The sequence below is a fragment of the Pleurodeles waltl genome, chromosome 5 (genome assembly GCF_031143425.1).
Source record: "Pleurodeles waltl isolate 20211129_DDA chromosome 5, aPleWal1.hap1.20221129, whole genome shotgun sequence".
Taxonomy (NCBI): Eukaryota; Metazoa; Chordata; class Amphibia; order Caudata; family Salamandridae; genus Pleurodeles; species Pleurodeles waltl.
In genome coordinates, this window is record NC_090444.1 from 1,426,623,746 (window position 1) to 1,426,650,223 (window position 26,478).

At 46.8% G+C, this 26,478-nt stretch overlaps 1 long non-coding RNA gene across 1 annotated transcript in view; it reads right to left on the minus strand.

Moving 5' to 3' along the window:
* Positions 1-7,431: 7,431 nt before the first annotated feature.
* The window catches only part of LOC138296522 (uncharacterized), a 34,244-nt gene continuing 15,197 nt past the window's right edge, over positions 7,432-26,478 (minus strand). The window contains exon 4 of the long non-coding RNA XR_011203850.1: positions 7,432-7,465. This is a non-coding gene — a long non-coding RNA (uncharacterized lncRNA). The remainder of the gene's footprint in view (positions 7,466-26,478) is intronic.

Consider the following 26,478-nt stretch of genomic DNA (forward strand, 5'->3'; position numbering starts at 1 on the left):
GGCCCCTAGTGAGCAGAATCGATCTCTGCATGGTCTGTTCTTTACTTAACCTTCTGTTTTATGGTGGTCCCGCACCCAGATGGCTTGGCAGCTGGGTGAAATGTAAAAGGGCTTTTGTGGCCTAAGCAAAGCCATTCGTGCCTGTGTGCTAGTACTAGTTTCTGTAGGTGTTACAGAGATTTGCTTATTATCTTCTTTAAGACTGATCCACTGGAGTGATGAGATACTGACCCAGAGCCTGGAACAGGAACCCTGTCTTATGTCATTACTTTTACATTGTTTCTGTTCTGCTTCAGGTGTTCACAAAGAGTAAACAAAGCGGACTCATAACAATGTAACTTCACATTGATGGGAGGATTGTGATCCTCCATTTTGATGTGTTGATCGAAATCAATGTGATAATTCTATGTTTGAGACTCTGCTTAAATGTACTAACCTTCCTGTAACATCATTTTTCCCCTCACGATTCTACCGATGTCTGGAATCATTTAGTGCCTGAACTTTATATAGCGTGCCTCAATTAGGTATAGGGTATTAGCCACAGATGTAGCTGTCTGTAGGAGGCTTATTGTTCCACTACATTACCTATACTAGGAATGGGCTGTGGGTCAGCCCCTTGCTCATGAGTAGATGGTTTTGTCTCACTTACCCGCTGCTGATTCAACGGCTTTCCTGCGTATTCGTGTCTATCCCGCCGAGAAGCATTTCGGTCTCACGGTGCTTTGGATGGATGAGGTTTTCTTCCACTGCTCACTTCAGACCCGGCATCGCAGTGCACGCGAAGAATTTTCTCTATCATTCTCAAACGGCTCCCCACCCTCACCCCATACCCCACCTTTGAACCTTCTCATTACCACCCTCCACCCAGAGTCTGCTTGATCCCCAATCCCCCTGGAGCTCTTTGAGCCACCCACCACACTAACAGTAGGCAGCTATCTTAAGATGGCTACCATCTGTGTGCGGCTGGCGGGAAGACCGCTCACCTGTGACAAGGGGAGGCCGTGTGGCTAGTATCAGGTTGTTTAGTTTCCGTTCACCCAGCACGGGAGGTAAACAGGGTGACATGAAAGCTGCAAGGTTTGCCTTCAGGTATTAGCAATCACAGGCAGCGATCAGCACTTTCAAACACCCTGGTCATAACGTGCATGTCAAAGCTAGGTCGATGAGTTGCTTATTCTTTTTGATAAAGATATTTTATTGATTTTGCAGAAGGAAAAAGATAATGAAAACATACACTTATTAACAAGGTGCCAACATAGCGCCTAACAGTAGACGGTCTCAAGTCTTGGTTCCCAGGCATCATATTGTAAATTAGAGTCACACATCGCCTAAGTGGTTGCTGCGGCCTCCCACTTCCCCCATACCCTATCATATTTATTTGGACATCCTCTGGCCTCGTATACCAGTTTTTCCCGGTGTGCACACCAGTCCAACCCCCGCCTCCATTTGGTAATTGTTGGGGCGCATCTGGCTTTCCAGTCCGCCATTATGTCCCTCTTAGCTACCAGGCATGCCATCTCAAGAAATGCTCGATCTGATCTTCTCAGCCCAGTGTTTCCCATAATCCCCAATAAGAGAGGTAGTGGTTCCCTTTCTATGTTCTCCTGTAGGACTCCTGAGACCTCGTGTACGATCGTTCCCCAGTAGGCCAATATAATTGGGCATGTCCATACCATGTGAAAAAAATCGGCTGCAGGGTTCGTGCATCGCGGGCACTCCGCTGAGGACTGGAGGCCCGCCCGACGCAGTTTGGCTGGTGTGAGGTAGGCTGTATGGAGGTAAAAGGTCTGAATTAACCGGAAGCGGGTGGCCATTGTCAGGGTACGGGGGGCCATCAGTGCTTCACTCCAGTCCATCTCATCCATGGGGCCCACCCATCCCTCCCATATCTGGCGGGGCCCCTCTAGGGGGCAGGTGGTATTGGCTATCAGAGCGCGGTATATCTGGGAAACACCTCCCCTACCCAGATTCCCCATCAGTGCCTTCGCCTCCATGGGGCTATATTCGGGTATGCTGTCCCCAGTTTGTACATGTACTAGTAGGGCATGGCGGAGCTGGAGATATTTATGAAATTGCGTTCTGTTTTAGGAGAAGAGTTTTTGGAGGTCTTCGAATGATCGCATATGTGACCCCTCCCATACGTCACCCAGAGTAGAGATGCCTATATTATCCCACTTCTGAAAACCCTCCAGATTCGCCACCTCCCTTAGGTGTCTCCCCTGGCACAGCGGGGTCTGCTGGGTAAGGCGTCCCCACCACCCCGACAGTCTCTGGGCCACCCGCCAACCCAGTAAAGTCACTTTGGTCACGTCTGGGATGTCCCGTGAGATCGGGCCCCCGTACAGGATGTCGAAGATCCGCGGGTAGCCCAGCGACCGGAGCTCCAGCCGATACGCCGGGTCCGACCACCCGCCCCCCACCCAGTCATTGATCACGACAAGGTGCATCGCATGGAGATAGAGTTGCTTATTCTTAACCTAACATTATTAAACGCCCCCCTTGCTCAAATATTTACCCGCTGAGATGTAAAATTATACTTTGATAAACTGTTCCGCCCTTATTGGCTTTGCTTAATATTTAGCATACGCAATCTTCGCACAGATATACGGCATAACTGGAACGCAGGTCAGAAAATGCAACAGAACGATTGGCAGCGGGCACTAGCCTAAGAAATGTCTTATGGTGACAATAAAGTGACCAGTACGCGCGTGCGTGTTTTTTTTTTTACCCTTGAGATAATCTCGTGGAAGGTTTAAACAGATCATGTGGACTGTGAGGGCTGGACTCAGAAACAGTTAATTCTCTACATTTCCACAGAGGATAGTCCAGACACGCAACTACAAGGTCTCTCGCTCAGTTTTACACTGGCTTTGAGTTGTGCATTTATTTAGCAGCATTTAAAAATACTACACAGCTAGTAGACTGGGTAACCCGTAAATACACCAATACAAAAGTTCCAACCCGTCTTCATATTTTGTTTAGTGTCACGAGAGATGGATATGATGGGTGTACTCAAAGACCTTTTTTATTTTTATTTATTTCAATCTTTTGTAACCATGTATATTTTAAACATTTGCAAATGAGTCCGGACAAATGACAGATTTACATGCGTAGATGAAAAGGGAATCCTACTTTTTACTACCTTTATATTGCATTGGTTACATGTTTTTTTTAAACGTATAAATGTATACTAAAATTGCATTTTAAAATTGCATTTTTTCCATGCTAATTCACCCACACCCACATATACTAAACATGCATGGCCGCAGATATATGTGGTTTACAGACTCAAATGGCACAGTTATAGAATTCGACTATGATTGTGAAATCAACAAACGTTTCCAGTGAATAATACATATGAAGATGTGCATAGCATAATAATATGTCATTTATTACATTTTTGAGTGTGGACAGGAGCCACTAGTTACGAAAAGCAAAGCTGTTAGTGGGTTTTCCCATCCCTACCTCAGCAGCAGAAATTAACAGCTTGTTACGCTCTGAAGATCTACAAATGTGGTTTATGCCACACTACAGACAGTTTCAGCAGTCTGCTGGGGACCCATTGTTCCCCATACATGACATATTCTAAAGAGTGGGGCTTAGGTCAGCCCCTTATAATTGGAGGGTTTTTGCTTTCTGTATCACTTCCCTGAGCCAGATTCAATGCCTTTCTTCCCTGTTCTTGTGTTAATCCCATTCAGGACCATTTCAATATCAGTGTTTTGATCAGATGATCTATCTATACTTCCACTACCGATGTCAGACCTTGTGTTGCAGTGCACGTGAGGCACTATTTTCAGCCCCCGCCCCTGCTCCATCTTGTACTTTTTAAACTCATCTTTTACATCACCCACTACGCACTCATTTGTCAGTCAGACCTTCCGGTGCTTCGTGTGCTGGTCTATCAGCAGGCAGCCCGCTTACAATGTTTTTTTAAACCATCTTGTACTTTCTAAGTCCCCTTTCAGATCCCCCACTCACCATCTATTTCTCCGCCCAGCCTTCAGACACTTTGTGTGCCACCCACCATGCTATTTGCAGACAGTCAGCTTTTCAAGTTTTTTAACCATTTGAAAATGGCTGGCCGGTCGGCATCGTCAAATGGCATTTCTTATAATTTAAAATATGGCATTCAAAGATGGCATCACTAAGGAGGTTTGTTAAAAACTATAAAATGCATTCAAAAATGGGCAGTGAGGATGCACATTAATCTGTGATGGCCATCTTTGAATGCGTTTTGTAATAATTTACCAAATTCCATTCAAAGATAGCCATTTCTGATGTGTGCTCTGCTAATGGATTTGCAGTTTAGTCTGAATGCTACCCAACCGATTTCCAGTGGTTAGACCTATTGCAAGCATTCCTTCCATCACCTTTTGTGTGTCTTTGCAATGCCTCAAGTGGCCAAGGTCATACCTAGATGTGGGTCCCATGCTCACTGTGTCGCTACACCAGACTGAAGAGCCCCAGCCAGGGCGAAACTGGTCGTAGATTGCCTGTGTTCGCTTTTAGAGGACGTAGCCTGGTAAATCGGTCTGAACTACTCCTATTGAAGCAGGGTCAAGACTGATTTGTATATGGCTAGGTCCAAACTGAGGTGGCATAGTGGGCAAAAGAACGATGAATTGGAATGCTACCCCAAGCAATTGCTAATGATTAGAGTAATAACAAGCATTCCCCCCAATATTTTTTTTGTGTGTCTGATGCATTTGCGGAAGTCATCTAGTATAAAAGAAAATGCATTCGCAAAGTCAATAGGTTACGTATCCAAGGCATATTGGCTTTGCTAGTGCTTGTTTTATCATTACAATTTTATTATTACAGTCTATTATTTTACTGTTTTAATGGTTTTTGTTGATCAAGTTTTTTTGCTATTTGATGTCAAATTCATATGCTAAATATACATACTTGAGTTCTTAATAAAGTTAAGTGTACTCACAACACCTCTAGTTTGACATTTCTATCTTTATTAAGAAAGTGTAATACATGTTGCACTGTACATGAGCACCATCTCCCTTGGCTTGGGTCAAGACAGATCATCTACTTTTAAACTTTTGCAGTTTTTCAAGCCACTTTCTCTCGTAAACCTTTTACCTGGTGACACACTTAGTAGAGATGCATAACATTCTCAATTTAGGAGTACTTGGTCGTCATTGAACCTGTTGGCCCTGGAGAGAAAGCTTTCACAGCCTACATGCACCATCATATTGTAATGGTGCGGAGGGTTGCATTAAATTGTTTGCTCATCCTAAGCAATTCTCAAAGGATAGCTTGGAATAGTTTAGAGCAGTGATACTGAATGTGCAGCCCTCCTGACCTTCACATGTGGCCCTTTGCTAATCTAAACTAGCCATTAGCTAACACTGGGATAATGTTTAGTTAAGAGAGAATTAACTAACTTTCAGAAAGATGCTAAATAAAGGGTCAAACATTTATTTAAAAGATAACTGAAGGAAGAAAAGCAAATAACATATCAAGCACCACTTAACTTTAGGAACACATTCATTTTTGAAGGCCTCTTGCAACAAACATGTATAAAAATGACATTGTCTCTTCAAAATGCAAAAACGTTTATTTCATTGACATGCACAAGTGTTTCATTATAGTTCATCAAATTATATCAGTGCATTGAGAAGTATTTTTTAAAAGTTCATAATGTGAACATAGAAACATTCATGCCTCCTCCCGCCCTGACATTGCCAATAGTGAGCTAAGAGGCAGGTCAGTTGTCATGTGGAACCCTCTTGGTGGACTGGATTGTTGGTATACATGGGCAACATTATAGTTTCTTAAATCAAGAGAAGGTTTTGTACAGTGCATATCCTGAACACATATATTACCAGGTGCTCTTACATCTGATAATGAAGAAAAAGGAGGCAAAGTGAAATAAAACAATTGCCTAGGATCACACAATTTGGTCAACGGGGGAAGCCGGGACTGATCGTAGGTTTTCTGGTTTCACATTCTGCAATTCTATTTCATTTCAATTCAGTAATGAAGTTACTTCTTTTTTTCATGCTAGACTTTCCCAATGTAGCAATGGCAAGCAGGGAAGGCTTACCTGGTAGAACACAGTATTATCAAATCTATGCCTCTTCTAGAGACTAGGGGTTTATTTCAAAGGTAGTATGGAATGAAACCTTTGAAATAACTCCATGACTCACAAACCACACTATGTACATGCTTTGCTTTCCTAACGCCACCTTACTGCCACACCGGCCCTACAAAGATCTACTTCCACCCAACTTGCATCAATGCTGCCCTTTGGCACACCACAGATCATACTTTGTGTCCCCTATGAAAATATTTGCGTGTACCCATGGTTTAGAGGCTCAGGTGCTGCCAAGTAGGTGAGGACCTGCGAGTCTCTAGGATGAACAAAAAGATTGTTGTACCTATTTACTCATTATGTTATCACTGAATCGTGTTTGTGGTAGCCGGCAGGTTCCTGTCTGATAGTTTTTGATGCCAGTGCCTCTTGCTGCCCCTTCAAGAGACGGTATTTCAAATCTAACATGTATGATCCTTCCATGTTTTTCTTCATATTATCAGAGCAGCGCACGAGTTTTCCCTCCTCAAATCTTCTAACCAGTTCTCATGAGTTTTTAATACAGTTTGTGGGGCGAAAAACAATTACTGATAGAAAGTCACTTTTAAGCCTTGTACATGTTCCTAAAGGTCAAGAATCAGAAAGTTCTAAGGCAGAATAAGACATAGGATTAAACAAAAACTCAGATTGAGGTTCTTTGAACCAGAAATCTGGAGTATGTTTCCTGAGTCCCTTCGTGCTACTGAGAGCCATCTACGCTTCAGGATAGCTTTATAAATCTGCATGTTGTCTTTGGAGGACGCTGGCATTTCCTTTTGTTGTATTTGCCTTCATCTCTTGTTTGTCTGCCTTCACTTCAGGTTGTGATTTCATTTAGTGCCTAGAAGCCTTTGTGGTATACGTGGAAGTAAGGAATCTACCAATGTTAGAAGAGTAAGACAACAGAGGAGCTCAGGGTGCTGAGAGGGTTTGGGGTGCCTGGGGGATGGGGGTGTAGATGGAGTAAAGGGGAAGTGAGTAAGTTCTTAGAGAGTGCTGCTGCAACGTTATGCTGCATTATGAACTGAGCCTTCAGTTCCTTCTCGAAGAGGAGAAGGGGCGGGGCTTGCTGGATATGAACCAGATTAAAGTAGGGAAGAAGAATCGAAAGAATGAAAAGTAGTTCAATTCATTAATTTATTCTTTATACCAATGAAAAAAACTATGCTTACAAAGTTGGGTGTGTTCCTGCCTCCTACCTTCGGGGTTTTCCATTTTTATGAACAATTCACTCACCTTGCAAAGGATCTTTTTCTGTGATAGGCTGTTCATCATCCAAACGACCCTGTGGTGTCTTCGGTTTCTTTAGTGGCTTTTTGCTTTTTTCTTCTGAACTGTAGTTAGCCATTTGTAAAGAATTACACCACCAACCATTTACTGCCAAATGAAAAGTATTCATCTGTTAAAGCTTTGCGCCATTTGTAATAATAATGTTAAGAGCACTTGCACGCCTACAACGATGGGTTTAACATCATGTTTACTTGAAAACAAAATACTACATTGCGATTATAACTAGTCTACTTGTTGCATTCTTAATACAAAGCAAGTCACAAGTGGGGGAACACAGACCTGTTTCGATGGAGAAAAAACACACAACAGACTCATTGTGTAATATCTCATACCTTTTCTGTCTCATCCTTCTTTTTGTGAAGGACCTACACAGTATGCAGTCTACAAAACATATTAATGATTTTTGAGTTATGACTCTTCTGATACAGGCTCCATATTCCCATCACTGCGAATACCAAAATAGAAACCACCTCCAAATTATTAACCTAAAAAAGACAAATTGTCCTTCATCATGCCCATAAAAAAACATAAATATGGGGATAATTTTATTGTTAATTATCTAAGGCTGTAGCTGCTCTGCTTTGTTGAGCCTTAACCAAGGCAATATTCTTAGGAGGTGTCCAAGCAAGTCAAAGGAGCAAAGCCTAAAGAAGTAGTTGGAGGCTTCTTTGCCGCTATTTTTATGTGTGTTGCAGAGAATTTTGTGTGTTAGAAAGTGACTCTTGAGTAGCTGAGGTAAACATTTTACATTCCATGCATGATTTTAAACACTGATTTAAGAAATTGTACTGGGACCCATGCTTAGCTAGCAGTCACTCTGCTTAATTCTAAGAAAGTCACGGTACAGTGTGTGGGGATGATATAGTAGAAAATGTAATCATTTTGCCGAAGGTAGAATGTAAACCGTGGAAAGTTGATTACAGACTTTGAAATGGTCCTCCTATTAGAAGGTTGTTAATGATTTGGTGGACTGGAAGGGATAAGTGAAATGTTAAATAGTAAGACTGGAGTGGAAGATATAAAAGACAAGTCTCGGGGTTGACAAACTGTAGCAAGAGTTTCCTGGCTGAAGGATATGATAGCAGAGAAAAATATCTCCGTGTTAAGCATTAAAGATCAGAGAGTCGTACAGCATTTAATAGCTGGAAGGCAGTCTGAGAATTGTGTTTGGATGTTAGGCATAAAGAAAGGAAAGATGTGCCATCCACGCGGAAAAGCCAAGTGCGAAGATGAAGTCACAAAGGGAGAATGCACAGTAGTCAGAATAAGAGAGGTGATAGGAGAGATCCTTTTGGAATTGAATCTCGCTAGCATGATGTGAAGGTCGACTGCTCTGAAGGGTATAGAAACTGTAAGGAAGAACAGGGGGGTTAAAGCTGACCATGGGCAGATGTATGAAAATTAGACATCAGTGAGGCATGTGTATGTACAAGAGTGTGGGCAAAAACTAGATTGAAGACATTTTAACGAATAAAGAAGATAGGTAATTGGTAAGCATTAGAATTGCCATCCTTAATGAGATCTTCCCCCCAAACCTTTTACCTTCACCCCTCCTGTTTTCTGAAACTCGTTTTTGTTGCCATGAGGACTCAGTGCACTTTATCACTGCTAACCAGTGCTAAAGTGCTTGTGCCCTTTCATTAAAACATGTCAACATTGAATTACACCTGATTGGCACATTCAATTTACTTGTAAGTCCTCAGGATATGGTACTACATAGTACCCAGGGCCAGTAAATTAAATGCCGTTAGTGGGCCTCCAGCATTCATTGTGCCACCCACTAAAATAGCACTTTAAAAGTAGGGGTGGGTAGTATATTCTGCCCCTCCGGGCGAATTTTGGTCAGTCCACGTTACGCTTGTAACACGGAGTTCTGCCCATATTCTGCCAACTGCCTCATGGAGTTTTTTTTCTGTAGAGCGGCTTGAAAACAGTAAGCTTATGAGTAAGATTTGGCGTTCCCTACGAGATTTTCGGTCGCAAGGAGGGCACCTGGCGAGATTTGGCCAATGCGGGCAGCTGTGACAATTTGCAGTCAGAAATCTACTGCTCGAGTATAAGGAGAGGACTGGAAGAGACAAGCAGCGTTATGGAGGACAGCATTCGGACTCTACTTCTGCATGACAGAGCAGTGGAAGCGTCCCAGGAAGGAACCCGGACCATGAGGCACCCATTAAAGAGATTGGGAATCCCAAGGACACCACAATGTTGCTCAAACCTGCCAAATGGGTACAGCCCCAGGCAGGAGAAGGTCAGAAGAAAGTGAGGACGGACCAGAAAGCATAACATGCTGCAAGGGTGGTCCAGGACTACATTGTCCTGCACCCTCAAGGCACACCGTGCCACCCCACACCAACCCTGCCTGATTGCAGCAATGGCTCAAATCGCAAGTCCTGCACCACCCAGAGAAAGGAGGCAGAATCACAGCTCCCTACTACAAACAGATGAAGGTCCCAAAAGAAGTAACACTCCGGAGTAGGAGCTCCAAGAAGGTCCCTGAAGAGGGAATGTGCCACATGTGGTATTACACCACACTGGCCCAGAGAAGAAGTGAGTCAGACAGCGGGAAGACTCTTGAGGCAGAAGACCAACCACGCATATCTACAGTGGAGTAGGAGCTCCATGAAGGTCCCTAAATAGGGAACATGTGACATATGGCCGGATGCCACACCACAATCAAGAAGCAGTAAAAAGGGTCAGCAACTGCTCAGATCATCACCAAGCCGGAGCCCAGCACCTGAGGTTGGTGGCCAGTCTACAGGAACAGTCGACCACTCATAGGCCTTGTTGGCCAGCATCTGAAGAAGGCGCATGCCACTGCACCCAGAAGAAGGGGCTCAAGCCACTAGAATTCTCACCAGCATTGTCCAGAGACAGTCAATGATTGAGAGGCCCTGTTGGTCTTTCCTGAAAATGGTGCATGCCACTGCACTTAGAAGAAGAGACTCGCAATGAGAAGTCTCAACTGCAAGAAAGAATGTGCAAGCTGAAGAACCAAGAAAAAACAAGAGGAAGAAGAGTGAGAGTTACTTGCCAGTTCACACTGGGAAACCTACTGATCAACCAAGCCCACGAGGGAAGATCAATAGAGGCCAGGCCTGAAAGGCATACTCATTAAGACTTAGAGCTGCTTAGGGAGCACATCCAGACACACAAGCTGCAAGTCACTGAGGTGAAACAAGGACAACCAGGTGACAGCATAGCAGGAAAACCAAGAGTAAGCCACAAGCACGCATGAACCGAGTCTCTGCCCAACGCTTCCTAGCGTATCCATCCAGACACAGTTACCAGCGGCTCAACAACCCAGAACAACCAGGGAAAAGTATACAGATGCCACCACAAGGAAAGAATGTAAGCACCTAACCACCATCAATTGAAGCTGCTTGAGGATACAAGAAAGAATGCCTTCAACCATCAAAGCAAGTCGCTGCCCCAGATTGTACAGGTTAACCACATGAATGGCAACCCCAGCATGCCAGCCCTGTCTTTATGTACCATCCATGGAGCATTGGACATCCCAAGTGAAGTCCAACACCACTAACAGAGCTACAGACAAGAAGCATCAGTGACACTCAAAAGAGTCAGTCAACCTGAGACTACCTGCTCACCCTGCCTGCACCTTGATCCAAGTGGGAGGATCGAGTCTTGACCAAGACCCATTTACCCTGCAGTTGCACGAGCAACTAGGCCATGGCTCCTCAGCAGTGTAGCAGTGGCCTTATACACGGCACATACACAGCCCTAGAGAAGACCACACGCAGTCCAGTGGCAACCCATCCAAAAGGCCTCCAGAAGCACAAGAGATTGAATTGATACAATCTCACCGTCAGATACCATGAAGTGGCAAGGCCTTGCAGCAGGGACCTCAACAGGCTGCAGATGTGTTGAACAAGCCAAGCATGCTTCATTATGGATGCTTTGCGGTGGACTCAGACAACACTTCTGACACACACATTGTTGACACCAACCACATGTCATCTGGACCATCAGCAGAGTGTGCCAAATCCACACCAGAGAGAGGACTTCAACCAGCATGCAGCTGGAAGGTCCCTGAGCCAGCGTTCATTTACTGCACCACTAGGGTTAAATTATGAATGAGAGTTAAGATGCCCTGTTGCAGCTCATTTCATCAGCCATATGTCCACTGGTGTCCTGCTGATTGACTCTAAATGCTGATGGACCATGTGGTATCCAGTTTATTGCACAGGGAGGACTTCTTTTTGTTTTGGATTTTGGGAGGAATGTAGTGTCCTGCAGGGCAAGTCATGGAGCAGCCCATCCCTAGGGGTTGTGCTAACGCCCACCGCTAACCCATCCAACATAGGCGTCACCTGTTAGGAAACCCTGCTAATTAAAGGGGACAGGTGCACATGCCCTAGACCAGTGACACCCACCTTAACTGTGGGCCTGTGTCGTCAGTTTATGTTGTATGTGGGCCCTAGAGCACACTACTTTACACGGCCAAGCGTTCCATGATAGATATGTGCCACACCTTGGACCACCATAGGGTGAGGCTTCATGGATGGGGATTCTTCTAGGAGTAAACTGTTAATCTTGCTGGTAAAAGGAAAAAAGTGAGCAATTTGCCCTTAGGGGTCGTATTTGGATAGACAGTCTTCTCAAACCTCTCCTAACAAAAGAGAGAGAGAGGGTCCAGCGCAGGTTCACCACACAAATGTGGCAGATTAAGAAATGCATCTCCACCCAGAAGCATTTAACATGTATGTAATGCAACCACATGGGTAGGAGCGTGTCCCTGGATTCACAACCCCTCCAACAGAGTTTGGGAGTCCAGACCATGGCATGCAGTCGGTCTGGGGAGAAGTATCATCTTGTAAGGAGATTGTATAAACTGGTCTTATTTCGTAAACAGATGGAGATCTTGGCCCAGAGCTGCTGCCAAGTGGCGTTGTTACTAGTGGTGCCTAGATCTTGTTCCCATCGTGACTGGTAGGGGTGTCACCGCGGCTGAAACAGGCAACATAGAATGGAATGGATGCAGAGAACGCCTTTCTTGGTAGACCTCTGTGCAAAGAGTTGTTCAAGACATGTTTTTGCTCTACTGCCCTTGTCTTTCACTATAGGTGTGTTTGCCTAGTGGACGAGTTGGGCAGGGGAAACTCATCTGTGGTGGTCAAATGGAAACATTTCCTATCTAACAGGCCCTATCTTGATACAAGTCAAGCATACACTGCACAAGCTCCAGGTTACGTGCAATAGGGGATCGAGGGAAGGGATATTTAGTGGGTGGCTGGCAACAATGAATTCTATTCTGGTATCACAAGAGAGTCACTGTTGCGTACAGTAGGGCTTGTTGGGGAGGGAAGCGATCTAGGGCCTCATCACATGAAGTGATATAAAGGGATAGCAGGGCACCTCTGTTCCAGAATCATCCAAGGCTTGATGAAGGGGAGGTGATGCCAATCCAAAGTTGATTGTAATTGGGTGGCATCCACTAACATTGCAAAGGGCTGCCTTCAGCGCACACACACACACAAAACAAAATTGCTCTGTACAATTTTTTTTACAAGTTTTGGCCAACGGCAGGCGTATACCGTTTTTGTGGCGGAACACCTGGCTGCTAAAATAACATTAGACTTCGGGAGGAAGGTTGAAGGCTGTCAACTGTTGCTGCTCAATCTCCATGCATGAAGGCCCAGAGTTGACAGGTTTGGGGTGGAGAACACTCTCTTACTGCTGAAACAGAAGATCCTCCAGAAGGGGTAGCCTGATTGGAGGATTGATGCTTATTTTCAAAAGCTCTGAATACCAAACTCTCCTTGCCCAGTCCAGAGCCACAAGAATTACTTGGGGCCGGGCATGCTTGATCTTTTTGAGAACTCTGGGCAGGAGTGCTATGGGCAGAAAGGCATACAGCAGGACAGAGCCCCACTCATGACAAAAAGCGTGGCCGTGCGATTGCCGCCTTGCAAACCTCAACGTACAATACTGCTGACACTGCACATTCTCTTCTGAGATGGGCTGACCTAACCAAGGCTCTCCCCACTGCTGAAAGAGTCCTTGCACCACCTCTGAATGGAGACACCACTTGTGATCCACTAGGCATCAACGGCTGAGTTTGTCCGCCCTGGTGTTCACAGAACCTGCCAGGTGTTGAACCACCAAGGTTATGTCCTACTGTTCCAGCCATGTACAGAGAAGCAGGGCCTCTTGACAATGGGTCTACGACCCCACCCCACCCTGCTAGTTACAGTGCCACATGGTGGTGTTGTTGTTTGTGAACACCTGCACTAACTTCCCCTTGACAACAGGATGAAATGCCTTTAATGCTGGTTAGATCGCCCGGAGCTCCAACAAGTTGTTGTGGAACCCGGATTCTGCCGAAGACCAGAGTCCTCTGATCTCCACCTCTCCTAGATGGTTGACCCAAGCCAGAAGAGACGCTCACTACTGTGAGGTTTGGTTTGGGAAGGGAGAGGAGAGGAGTCTGCCTCTGACCCAATCGCAGTTTGTAATCCACCACTGCAGGTCTTTCGCAGTTCCCTCTGGACTCTGAACCATGTCAGAGGGATTTCCCTGAGGCTGCCCACACTGGAATTTCAGGTTCCACTGCAGAGCCCGCATATGCCATCTGGCATGATTTACCAGCAGGATGCAGGAGGCCATGAGGCCCAGCAGCCTCAGAGATAGTCTCACCAAAACCCAGGATAGAGGCCAAAATATAAATATCATACCTATTTGGGGGAATAGGCCCAAAACTGCACTGTGTCCAGAAAAGCTTCTATAAAGAGAGCATCTGAGAGGGAGTTAGGTGTGACTTCGGCACGTTTATAGTGAACCCCAGTGAATGCAGAAAGTTTGTTGTAGTCTGGAGGTATGAGACGACAGCCCGGGGTGATCTCGCCTTCAACAGTCCGTCATCGAAGTAGGGGAGACTGAAATTCCTGACCTGTGCAGATGGACTCTGACCACCGCCATCACCTTGGTGAACACCCGAGGGGCAGTGGTAAAGCCAAATTGCAGCACTCTGAACTGGAAGTGCTTGTGGCCTACCTTCAACCATAGGTTACGCCTGTGGGCAGGCAGAATGGGAATATGAAAATATATATCCTGTAAGTCCATCGCTACCAACCAGTCTTCTAGGTCTAGGGCAGGGAAGACCTGAGCCAACGTGAGCATCTTTAACTTCTCTTTCTTGAGGAAGAGATTCACAGTACGTAGGTCTAGAATAGGGCAAAAACCCTTGTTCTTTTTGGGTATCAGAAGGTAGCGGGAGTAACAACAACTGCCTACTCCCAATATCAGAACCCTTTCTATGAATCCATTGGCCAAGAGAGCTGTAACCTCCTCTCGGACAGAGATAAATTATCCTTTGCCAGCTCTTCAATGTTGGAGGTATCGGGGCAGGAAAGGTTTGGAAAAACAAGGCATAGCCCTTCCGAATGATCTGCAGTACCCAAGCGTCCAATGTAATGGACTGCCAGTGGAGGAGATGACGTTGAATTCACCCTCCAACTGGGAAAGCATGGTCCTTCAGAAACAAAATAGGAGGGCTTTGAGGTTGCAGCTGCCAGGTGCTGGGTGGTGGATGACTTCTGGCTTCCAGATCCTCTAGGTCTGAAGACACAGTGCCCATGTCCTCACATAGCTTGGGTAGCTTGCGTAGGATGGAACCTGGCATAAGGCTGACACTGTGGTACATCCCTCCTGGTGCCATGAAAGGGGAGAAAGGCAGACAGTGGATGAAGGGTCGCTGAGAGGCCCAAGGACTTAACCGTAGCTTGAGAATCCTTAAAGCGAACTAGCGCAGAGTCTGCCTTCTCACCAATGAAGTGAGTCCAGTCGAAGGGCAAATCCATAAGGTTTGACTGTACATTCCCCGAAAATCCAGATGTTCTCAGTCAGGTGCGGCACCATAAGGTGACCATCGATGAAACCACTTGACCCAGTGAGTCAGTCGTATCCAAGCCACACCGAATGGTGAACTTCACTGTGTCTCTCCCATCTTTCACCGCTTGGGAGATGGTGGCCCGGGCCTTCTCCTGGACCTGTGGCAGCACTTTCGCAATCATATCCCATAAGGTGTGCGAGAAATGGCCGAATAAGCATGAGGTGTTCACCAACCTCAATGCTAGGCTTGTGGAAGAAAAAATCTTCTTCCCAAGCTGGTTCAGCCTCTTGGATTCCCTGTCCGGTGGAGCGGAAGGGAATGCGCTGTGGGAAGTTGAAGCTTGGACTACCAAGTTCTCAGGGGTGAGGTGTTGGATGAGGAAACTAGGGTCATCCTGTGCAGGGCAATGGCGGTGGGCACTCGTCCTATACAGGAGCCCGTGTGCTGGACTTGGACCAAGTTCCCAGCAGGACATCAGTAAGTGCATCATTAAAGGGCACAAGGGGTGCAGAAGTGGAAGCTCCAGGATGAAGCACTTTAGTCAAGAGGTTTGTCTTGAGAATCACTGATGGGAGTTTGAGGTCCAGGACCTCCTCTACCCTATGTTCCACCATTGCACAGAAAGCTCCCTCCACTGTAGCCACAAAGGGGGCAGAGAGCAAACCAGTATCTGGAGAGCTGTCCAGTCCTCTGGCTTCTCCTAGTTCCTCATACAAGTCCATAGACCCCTCTAGCTCACGCTCTAAAGAGTCCAGTGACCCCTCCCACTCTTCTTCCATGCTTGGCTACTATAACTAAGGCTCAGGCAACGATCTGGCACCTGTGGGCACCGTCAGCTCCAGAATCGGCATAGTGCAACACCATTCTGTCTCCAGATGGCCTGGAATGAGAATGGGCCTGGCGCTGGTGGGGTCGGGGGCATTGGCATTGTGACGGGAGAAGGTCACATGGGTACAACCGGTGCCAGTACGGCTCCAGAGGTGAATCTGTGAGACCCCATCGAATAGAGGCCAAATCCGTTGGAGGGGAACCTGATGGGTCCTCCTCTGATCCTGCGGGCTTGAAGGAGCTCCGAAGGTATCACCCTGCTCAAATACTTGGCGCATGGCCTCGTAAAAGTCCTTGACTCTGGCTCCCGGAAATGGAGGGAGGCGCGGAGCCGGACCTGGCATTGATTCCATGGACCGTGCCTGGCATGCCAATTTTCTGAAGATGTTGAGGTGGCGACGAACATGGCATAGTCGAAGTCTATTTAGACTTCTTTTTCTTCTTTTGTCTCTTTAGTGAGTGCCCCGAGCACCTCGAATAGGAAGAAGAGGACTTGGGGCACCTGGAGCAGTCCCGCGACCTACTCCTCAACTGGGACCATGACCTCCTAGGAATCGCGCCGGATGGCATAGACTACTGGGCTGCAAGCAGTTTTAGGGACCTCTCCTTCAAAGCCTTTGGTGCCATGGCCTGGCAGTCTGATCACGACTTGGAGTCATGGTCGAGCTTGAGACACCATAGGCAGAGTAGGCGAGAGTCTGTAACTGACATGGCGTGGTGACAGATGCCACGTGACTTAAACCCTATCTTCCTAGATGTCATTCTCAACACACACACACAAAATATTCGACAAATGTTGAAAAAAAAGCCTGTCAAAAAGCAACAGATGGTTAGCTCTCTCCGGATCCTCGCTAACTGATGTAGAAAGAAAAGGACAGACATCCTAGCACCTGGATGGCGCCTATATAAAAGTGACCACGATGCCATGCGGAACCAAACAGAGCCACCCAATTGTGCGAGCAAGGGTATTGCTCAAGCAAAAGTTTCTGGATCCAGCCTGATGCCTGGGAAGTTCAAAGGTGAGGAATCTGCAGCTAGAAGTCTCTATCAGATAGGCATCACCACTCGAATAAGGTGATTCTGTAGCAGTGTTGTTTGCCGCATAATTGTGTATTAGCCGCATTTGCCACATAATCCATCATATGCTTCAAAATCTACAGATTTTAACACAAAAAAATAGTTTGTAGCCCCAATGGATCAAAAGTTACTAAAAACATTGCAACATGTTCTCGTGAAGTGGAAGTCCCTTTGCAAAAGCTGACTGACTGTCATTCAGTTGGTTAATGCTGTATTCAATTGATAAACTGATACTAATGAGATGAAAACGTTGCCCAAACAGTGTTACCTTGAGAAAAGATTTAAAAAAGACAAAATACTGAAGTAGTACCATCACAAAATATGGCGCATCACACCTCTTAACTTGCATTTTCTTGATGCAGAATTCATTCAACCCTGCAGCATAATTTGCTCCTTCTCTGCTGCTTAAGTTCAGTAGCAGTGATAAAAGGTAATATGTAATCAGCGCATACCTGGAAACATCTTTAGAGACCATTAAAAAGACATACTCCATGCCATAACCTGGTAGCACCCTCACATTGCTTCTTAAGAAAAATAAATGTTTGTCACATTGGAGACCCAGGTGACTCCATCAGTGAAAACTATACTGGCTCCCAAGCAGTCTTTATATTTGGTGATTAGACAACTGCACACATTTACGTTTCTTCCAGGTAGCAGGCATGATGGGAAGAAGGCTGTTTTATTTTTTGGTTTCTGTCCCTCTCTCGACTTTACAGTACAGGAATCCCCCTCATCGCCCCTCTCACTTTCAGGCAGAGGCATATCAAGGTCAGCCTTAGCCTTTAAGGTTTGGTTATTTTTTATTTTGTAAAAAGGTGAGTCCAGGAGTTGGTAGGGAGGAGGCCAGCAGGGATGCATTCAGATGCAGAACGATGATCCTCAAGACCCCTGTGGCCTTGAAGTAATGGCCAGGAGAATAAGGGAAGGGCCAGGATCCACGGATAGTGTCAAATAGACGTGGGGGGCTCATTTATTTTTGTTTGCAAATGGACAGAGGAGTGACAAATGGTAAACTTTTTTTGGGTTAAAGTTCATCAAGACTATTAGTGCAGCAAGTGTTGTGACACTGGGGTCAGGAGTGTTAGTGGGCACATTACCCCAATTTTGGCTGTCCTAATACAAACGGGGGGCAGCAGGGACCTATTTGTTACTATTAGGGCCCACGTCACGTTTGCTGTGCATCGAAGGGCCCAAACAATGGGGGGTGAGATGTGTTTTGTGATGGACCAAGGAAGGGGACACAGCAGACAGCCTGCTCACAGAGTTGTCAGTATCATTGGTGCTACATGTGCAGTGCAACAGGCCCTGCAATATCAGGGGCCAACTAAAACCCAGTTATATCTTTTTTATTATCCTTCCTTGTTTGGACTGGGGCCCAGTGCATACTTGCATTGACAGTGTTGCTTTAGGCTACGGAGCAATGGCCCAATGGAGGGGAAATTTGAAGCAGCAAAGACACCCTAGTTCTTGCATCAGAGAGGCGGTAGAGGGAGATTTACATGATGGGAACTCATGGTTTTAATCAAGGACACCAGAGACAGCCTGCTTTGCAAGGCAGTAGCTATCATTAGTGAAGCAGGTGCAGGAGCACTGGGGTCTAACAATCTGGGGGCCCACTGTATCACAATTAGGACTGTTGTCTTTCAAAAATGGCTAAGGGGGTTTATTTCCTTTTTAGCAATAGAGAGCTGAGCATCTGTGCTGCAAAAATGGGGGCAACATGTGGGAGAGTGTGTTTTTCCTGAAAGGGAGAAGATATGGCATAATGGTGAGAACTGCTGAATCTAGAAAAAGGGAACCAGTCCCAACACAAGCTCAATATCCTGTTATTCTGGGCTAATCACTTAATCTCCCTGACCCTGAATCTGACCTTGTGTAATGTAGCTGATGCTCATATAAAGCACTCCAATGCCCTTGGGCAGACACTGTGCTTTATGAAACTAAAAACAAAAAAAGGCTACAGAGTCTGTTTCAAGATTGGGGTGATGATCAGGCATGGTAGGAAGGGGGTGAAAGAGGGAGATGAGATAGCCTGCTACACAAGGCTTAGGGTACGTTCTCATTAGTGCAGCAAGTGTAGTTACATTGGAGCCCAGAAGTGTGAGGGGTCCCAACACCCCAATTATGTGGGGCAGAGTTTTTTGGTCAATTTGTTTGATGAATTTGCTCTGTATAAAGTGTCATTTTTATTGTGGATCATAAGCTACAGAATATCTCCCTGAAATGACCTCATGAGCCCTACCCTCTGTGTTCAGCCCTGCCGGTATCGTCCCCCAGTCCCTTTGCTGGGCTCAGACCAAAAAAGTTTGAAGGCCTCTGATTTAGTGACTTTTGTAATTCAACTTAACAAGGATTGTCGTTGGTGCTTGAGTAGGCTCATCAACTCCCCCCACCCCCCTCAATCAATAACCCCACTTCTTACAGTGAGCGAACTGAACACCAGCTACTCTGGGGACCTTAAGAAGGGGAGTGAAATGGCAGGACAATAAGAAAAAAATAAGGAGGGTGTTAGACATCTTTCTTTAAATAATTTCTTTAGGCAAAGATCGGATGGCCAAAGGTCTGAAGCTGACAGGAGATGGAACGGAACGGGAGGATATGGCCTGGCAGGAGGCCGAGGGTTACCTGTTCCTCCTACATCTTAGGAGAGGGAAGGGCAGAGACTGGACTACACATGCAATCCACTCACAGTACCATCTTGATTTTCTGTTTGGTAAAATTATGTCTGCTGTTCGGGAACCTGGGATATCTGTGTGCAGATAAACACCATGTCAGTTATAACAAGGCATAGCAGTAAGCCACCCTAGGAAACCTGTCTGCCAAATTTGTATTCTTGGCCAAAATCGAGTTTAAAAGAAGTGAGGGCATTAATAGCAATATATGGGTGGATGAACAAGGGTTGAGCGGTGAAGAAGGTGAGGAATTTGTTTTCTGAGGTTCTCACTACTACAAATGCAATGCACTGTTCTGGTCAACAAAATAAAAAGGAAATGGTCAGTGTCAAGGGGAGCAGGTGAAGCTTTACTATTAGTATTAAACTGGGTTTTGAAATTTTGGGGGTATGTGGGAGTCAAAACTTTCTGTGATTAACCTTTTAAGTGCAGGTGTCAGCCAATGGTCGACACACTCACCTCCCCAGTGCGTGTGTTGGCCATTGGGGAGGTGTTCAAAGGCCCCTCTGGTGCTCTGCAAAAGAGGAAGTTCTTTTTTGTTTTTATTAACATTGGACTGCTCGGAAGAGCTTCCTGAGCAGCCTGTATGTTTTTTTTTTCCTGAAATAATGACAAGTGCGCAGGGTGTACTGACATCATTACAGCAAAGTGAGAGTAAAACAAGCTGATGGGCTTGTTTTACTGTCACTGAATCAGTGCTCGGGGGCATATCTCAGCCCACCAAGCACTGATTCTTTAGGGTGCGGTATTGTTTGGAAGGGGAGAATTTCCCCTTTAAAATGCTACTCTGCCCCTTGGATCCCTGCTTGGGAATCGCCACAGGAGAGAAATCCCCAAGCAGGGATCCACCCACTAGGCACCAGGGATGGGGGCAGAGGGCATTAGGCAAGGGCTTGTGCTCCTCCCAGCATATTAAACTATTTCAGTCTTTCTCTCTGCTGGAAAGGGGTTGGGGGGGCCAGACTGGGGAAAGTACCCATCAGCTGCCCTCCCCTTCCCCCCAGAGTACAAAGCTCACTAGACTAGAAAGCTTTCTTTAAAAAAATATATATATGTGTGTGTGTGTGTACTGCCCCCCCCATGAGCATGGCCATGTCACCTTCCAAATCAAATGGGGCTATAGTCTTGGGGGTGGATGGTGGTAATTACCCTCAAAAGTCCACTAGACACCAGGGAAAGCTTATTGCTTTTAAATATATGGGTGAAGCTTCCCACCATGGGCATGGCCATGCCCTCTGCTCCAACTAAATGGGGCATCAGTCTTTCTGCCCCCTTAAGTGGCAAAGGGGGTAATTACCCCCATATCTGTTCCCCTGCTTGGGGGGGGGGGGGGTGGAACTGTCCTCTGGATGTATAGGGGTGGGGCTGCCAAATATGGGCATGGCCATGTGCCCTCCCCAACTAAATGGGTATCAGTCTTTCCACCCCCACGGAAGCACATACGGGTGATTACATCCAATCCGCCCCACTGAACACTAAGATTTATTTTTAACATAGACGTGGGGGCTCCCACCATTGGCATGACCATGCCCCCACCCCAAAAACAAAGCAGGCAGCCTTTCTGCCCAGAATGGGGGTGGTTACTCCTGGTATGACCCACCGGGAGGCAGAAAGCCTACTAGACACGTGGGGCCCCATAGACTCTGCCCTTCCTGGGGGTTGAATATGGTAGTCACCACCAATTTACCCTTCCCTCAAGCGGCTTACCCTGGCATCGAGCAAGATCTCTAACTCAATGGGGGGAGGTGGGGGCAACAGTGTCTCTTCTTGTCCCAACTGGGAGGTTGCTCCAAACTTGTCCCGGGGGAGGGGAAGAAAATCCACCTAACACCAGGGATTTTTCCTTTTGGGACAAAAGAAAATGCTGCATGTTTTGCAGTACCCCAGGGGCAGACAGAGGTGTGTCCTCAAATTGCCCCTGGCAGAAAGCCCATTGTATGGCAGGAATATATATTTTTTATTACAATAATGGGATGGGTCTGGTCCACCCTAAGATCAGGCCCCAACCCGTAAAGCCTCAGTCTTTCTGCTCCCCTGTGGACTAAACATCCCAATTCCAATGGCAAGCAAGAGGACATTTAATTCTTTTGGGTGTTATTTTTACATATGAGCAAGGAAAATTGGACTAACTCCCAATATCATCCCACTTGCTACGGTGAATATCTGCACTTTTTGGGCTGGGGTAGGCTGCTGACTGGAAACACCTACCAGATCCAGACAGTTCTGAAAACTAAGCATCCAGGGGAGTTCAGGGCAGTGTGCTTTGCGTTGATCTCATACTATTTTCTTACCCTCAATGCCCTCCAAACCTCAAACTTTGACTAAAAACACACATTTTCCTCAGGTTTTTGTGATTAAAACATCTGGAAAGCCACAATTTTCCTACCATACCACATTCCCTCAAGTCTCCAGATAAAAATGGTACCTCACTTGTGTGGGTGGGCCAAGAGACCTTGACACAAAAGGCTGTAAAGCGCTAACTGGAGAGATCAGCAATAGGGATAGCTGCATGATTTGGGGCTGTGCTCATCCGTCAGCCATGGAACCTACCAGCCACAGATTTTTTTTTTAAACTAGATAGCAAGGGGCATTCTGGAGTGGTGTGCCTTGAATGGACCCTGTTAAGTTTTCTTACACACAATGTCATGCAAACCATACAGTGCCTATATCATACATTTCCCTTACATTTCTGTGATGGAAACGTCTGGAACTCGCACTAATCCACAAAATTCCTACCACCCAGCTTTGCCTCAATTGTGCAGATACAAACTCTGCACCACCTGTGTGTTTGGGCCTAGTGCCCGTGACAGGAACAGATCAAACCAAGGTCTCTCCTCGAGAGACTTGAGGAGAATGCAGGGTGGAAGGACATTTGTGGCTCCCCACAGATTCCAGAACTTTCCATCACAGAAATGTGAGTAAAATGCGTTTTAGTCAAACTTTGAGGTTTGCAAGGGATACTGGTTAAACAAGAAAAAACATCTGGTTAGACCAATACAGGTCACCCCACCCTGGATTCTCTGAAGTGTCTAGTTTTCAAAAATGTGCAAGTTTGCTAGGTTGCTCTAGGGACGGATGAACTAGGCCTAAAAATCCACAGTACCCAATTAGCAAGAAACAAAAACAAATTAAAATGTCTGGTCTGAGAGAAAAAAAACGTGTATATCCCTGTTGTGTTTTGGGTCTTTTCCTGTGGTGGGCACTAGGCCAACTCATACAACTAAGGTACCATTTTTATCACGAGACATAGGGGAATGCAGGGTGGAAGGAAGTTTGTGGCTCCCCACAGATTCCACAACTTTCCATCACAGAAATGTGCGGAAATGTGTGTGTTTTTAAGTCATGTTTTGCAAGGGATGCTCGGTAAATAAAAAACATGGTGAGAGCCACCCAGGTCACTCCATCCTGGATCACCCAGTGTCTAGTTTTAAAAAAGGTGTAAGTCTGCTAGGTTTCCCTGGGTGCTGGCTAAGTTAGGGCTCAAAGTCCCGCCTACCCACTTTGCAAAAACAAGTGTCAGTTTTAAGTTGAAAAATGTGATGATAACCATGTCACGTTTTGGGACGTTTCCTGTCGTGCGCACTAGACCTACCCACACAAGTGAGGTACCATTATTATCGGCACAACATCCACGCACCTCACACAACACACCTCTAAATATCACCCCACACATCACAACACACACCACCCCACACATCACTCACACCACCCCATGGCACCGCAAAGACACCCCAGGTTTTCTGAGGAGGAGCTCAGGGTCATGGTGGAGGAAATCATCCAGGTAGAGCCACAGCTATTCGGATCACAGGTGCAGCACATCACCATAGCTAGGATGATGGAGCCATGGCGCAGAATCGTGGACAGGGTCAACGCAGTGGGACAGCACCCAAGAACTAGCGATGACATCAGGAAGAAGTGGAACGACCTACGGGGGAAGGTGCGTTCCGTGGTCTCAAGACACCAGATTGCGGTTCAGGGGACTGGCGGCGGACCCCCACCTCCTCCCCCAGAACTAAACACATGGGAGGAACAGGTCTTGGCTATACTGCATCCTGAGGGCCTCACAGGAGTAGCTGGAGGAATGGACTCTGGTAAGTCAAACCTTTAACTACCATATCCGCCACCCTACCTGCATACTATCACATACCCCCACCCTCGCCCTCACCCCCATCAATCCAACTCCTCACACATGTCCCACTATCACAAACCACACATCCCAAACCCAAGCACTGCATGCAACACCAAAGCATGGACACCCATCACCAAAGCATGTCCACTACACATACCCATACACCCCCCTAAACCATTATCACAGAAGGTCCCACACAAGAATGGAAGCACTGGGGTACAGGGTGACACACCCATTGCACACCATGGCACACACAGATGCAATAATCATGCCTTTACACCCCTGCAGGACCCCTACCCAACGTCACCGGACAGGAGGGTCCAGGCATGTCCACTCCACCCACAGAAGAGGCCCACAGTGATGTCAGCAGCTCTGTCCAACTGGATCAAGATGACCAGCCCGGCCCATCTGGGACCTCAGGACAGTCTGTTCCCCTCACACTGGCACAGGCCACTACAGAGCTTCCCCCCTCTGGAAAGATCAGCACAGCACCCACCCAGCGGGCCCATCCCTCTGACCCCAGGACACGTCAAGCAGCAGTGTGTCCACCACTACAGGGAACCCAGGCTAACCCACCACCCCAACAACACCAGGGACCTGGGGGCAGTGGTAGTGGGCACACGGTTCAGGGGACAGAGGCCCAGGAACACAGGGGAACTGGCAGGGCTGCTGTGTGAGAGGGGGAGGACAGGCCCAGGGAACCCACTCTCCACGCAGCCCTCTCCAACATAATGGGAGCCTACCACCATTCCCAGGAGACTATGGCAACGGTAATGGCCAAGTTTCAGGAGACCCAGCGGCTGCAGAAGGAACAGTATTTGGGGTTCAGGGAGGAACTCAAATCCATCAATTCCACCCTGGGCACCATTGTAGGGGTGCTGAAGGAACTCGTCAACACCAGGAGGGACACTGTGGCACAACAAGGGGCCCCTGACACTAGCCGGGACGATGAACTGCTCACCACCTCCGCCAACGCAAGTGGACAGGAGGCACCGCCACAGGACCACGACACCAGCACCCCACCCCCTGCAGATGGAGAACCACTCCTGAGTGGTCCCTGAGATCCAGGACAAAGACAGAGAACAATGCCAAGACCCCCGCCAAGAAATGAGACCACCTTGATTGTCATCCTTCTGTCCCACTTTGTCACCCTATCCATACTTAAACTGCCCTAGCTCCACTTCCCATACCCCTTTGGACAATGCACCTGTGAGACTAATAGACTGGACTCTGCCATGGACATTCCTCCACCATCACCCATGACTATTTTACAACCCCCTCCACTATTTAGCACTTAAATAAACACCCTTAAATCACAAAATAATCTGGAGTCAGTCTGTGCTTTCGAAAATGTGTATTTGCAATAACTGTGGAAAAATGCTATATCCAATGTAATGTCAACATACCTATGTCACACAGCTCTAGTCCATGCGGAAACAAAGCAGAGGTCACACAGTGGGACCCACATCTGTGAAATTGAAAGGGAAAGTGACAAATCAGGGTCCATACACTGGGTGAAAATGACAGACAGATGAGAGGTAGAAGAATGAAATCAGATTTAGCAGGCAGTGTTGTCTTCTTACCTGTGTCTCACTGGAAGTATTGCTGGATCACTGTGTTCCTGTTGTCTATGTCCTCTTCTTCTGCTTCCTCGTCTTCACTGTCCACAGGCTCCACAGCTGCCACAACACCTCCATCTGGACCATCCTCCTGCAGAAAAGGCACCTGTCGTCACAAAGCCAAGTTGTGAAGCATACAGCAGGCCACGATGATCTGGCACACCTTCTTTGGTGAGTAGAATAGGGAACCACCTGTCATCTGGAGGCACCAGAACCTGGCCTTCAGGAGGACGAAGGTCCTCTCTATAATCCTCCTAGTTCGCCCATGGGCCTCATTGTAGCGTTCCTCTGCCCTTATCCTGGGATTCCTCACTGGGGTCAGTAGCCAGGATAGGTTGGGGTAACCTGCAAATGGTGAGGGACAACTGTTAGACACACACTAACTCTTAGGGACATCCCCAGACACCTAGTCACACTGTATTGGGTCCATGTCCTCACCTAATAGCCACACACGGTGCCTCTGGAGTTGCCCCATCACATAAGGGATGCTGCTATTCCACAGAATGTAAGCGTCATGCACTGAGCCAGGAAACTTGGCATTTACATGGGAGATGTACTGGTCGACCAAACACACCATCTGCACATTCATAGAATGGTAACTCTTCCGGTTTCTGTACACCTATTCACTCCTGCGGGGGGACCAAGGCCACATGTGTCCCATCAATGGCACCTATGATGTTGGGGATATGTCCCAGGGCATAGAAGTCACCTTTCACTGTAGGCAAATCCTCCACCTGAGGGAAAACAATGTAGCTGCGCATGTGTTTCAGCAGGGCAGACAACACTCTGGACAACACGATGGAGAACATAGGCTGGGGCATCCCTGATGCAATGGCCACTGTTGTTTGAAAAGACCCACTTGCTAGGAAATGGAGTACTGACAGGACCTGCACTAGAGGGGGGATTCCTGTGGGATGGCGGAT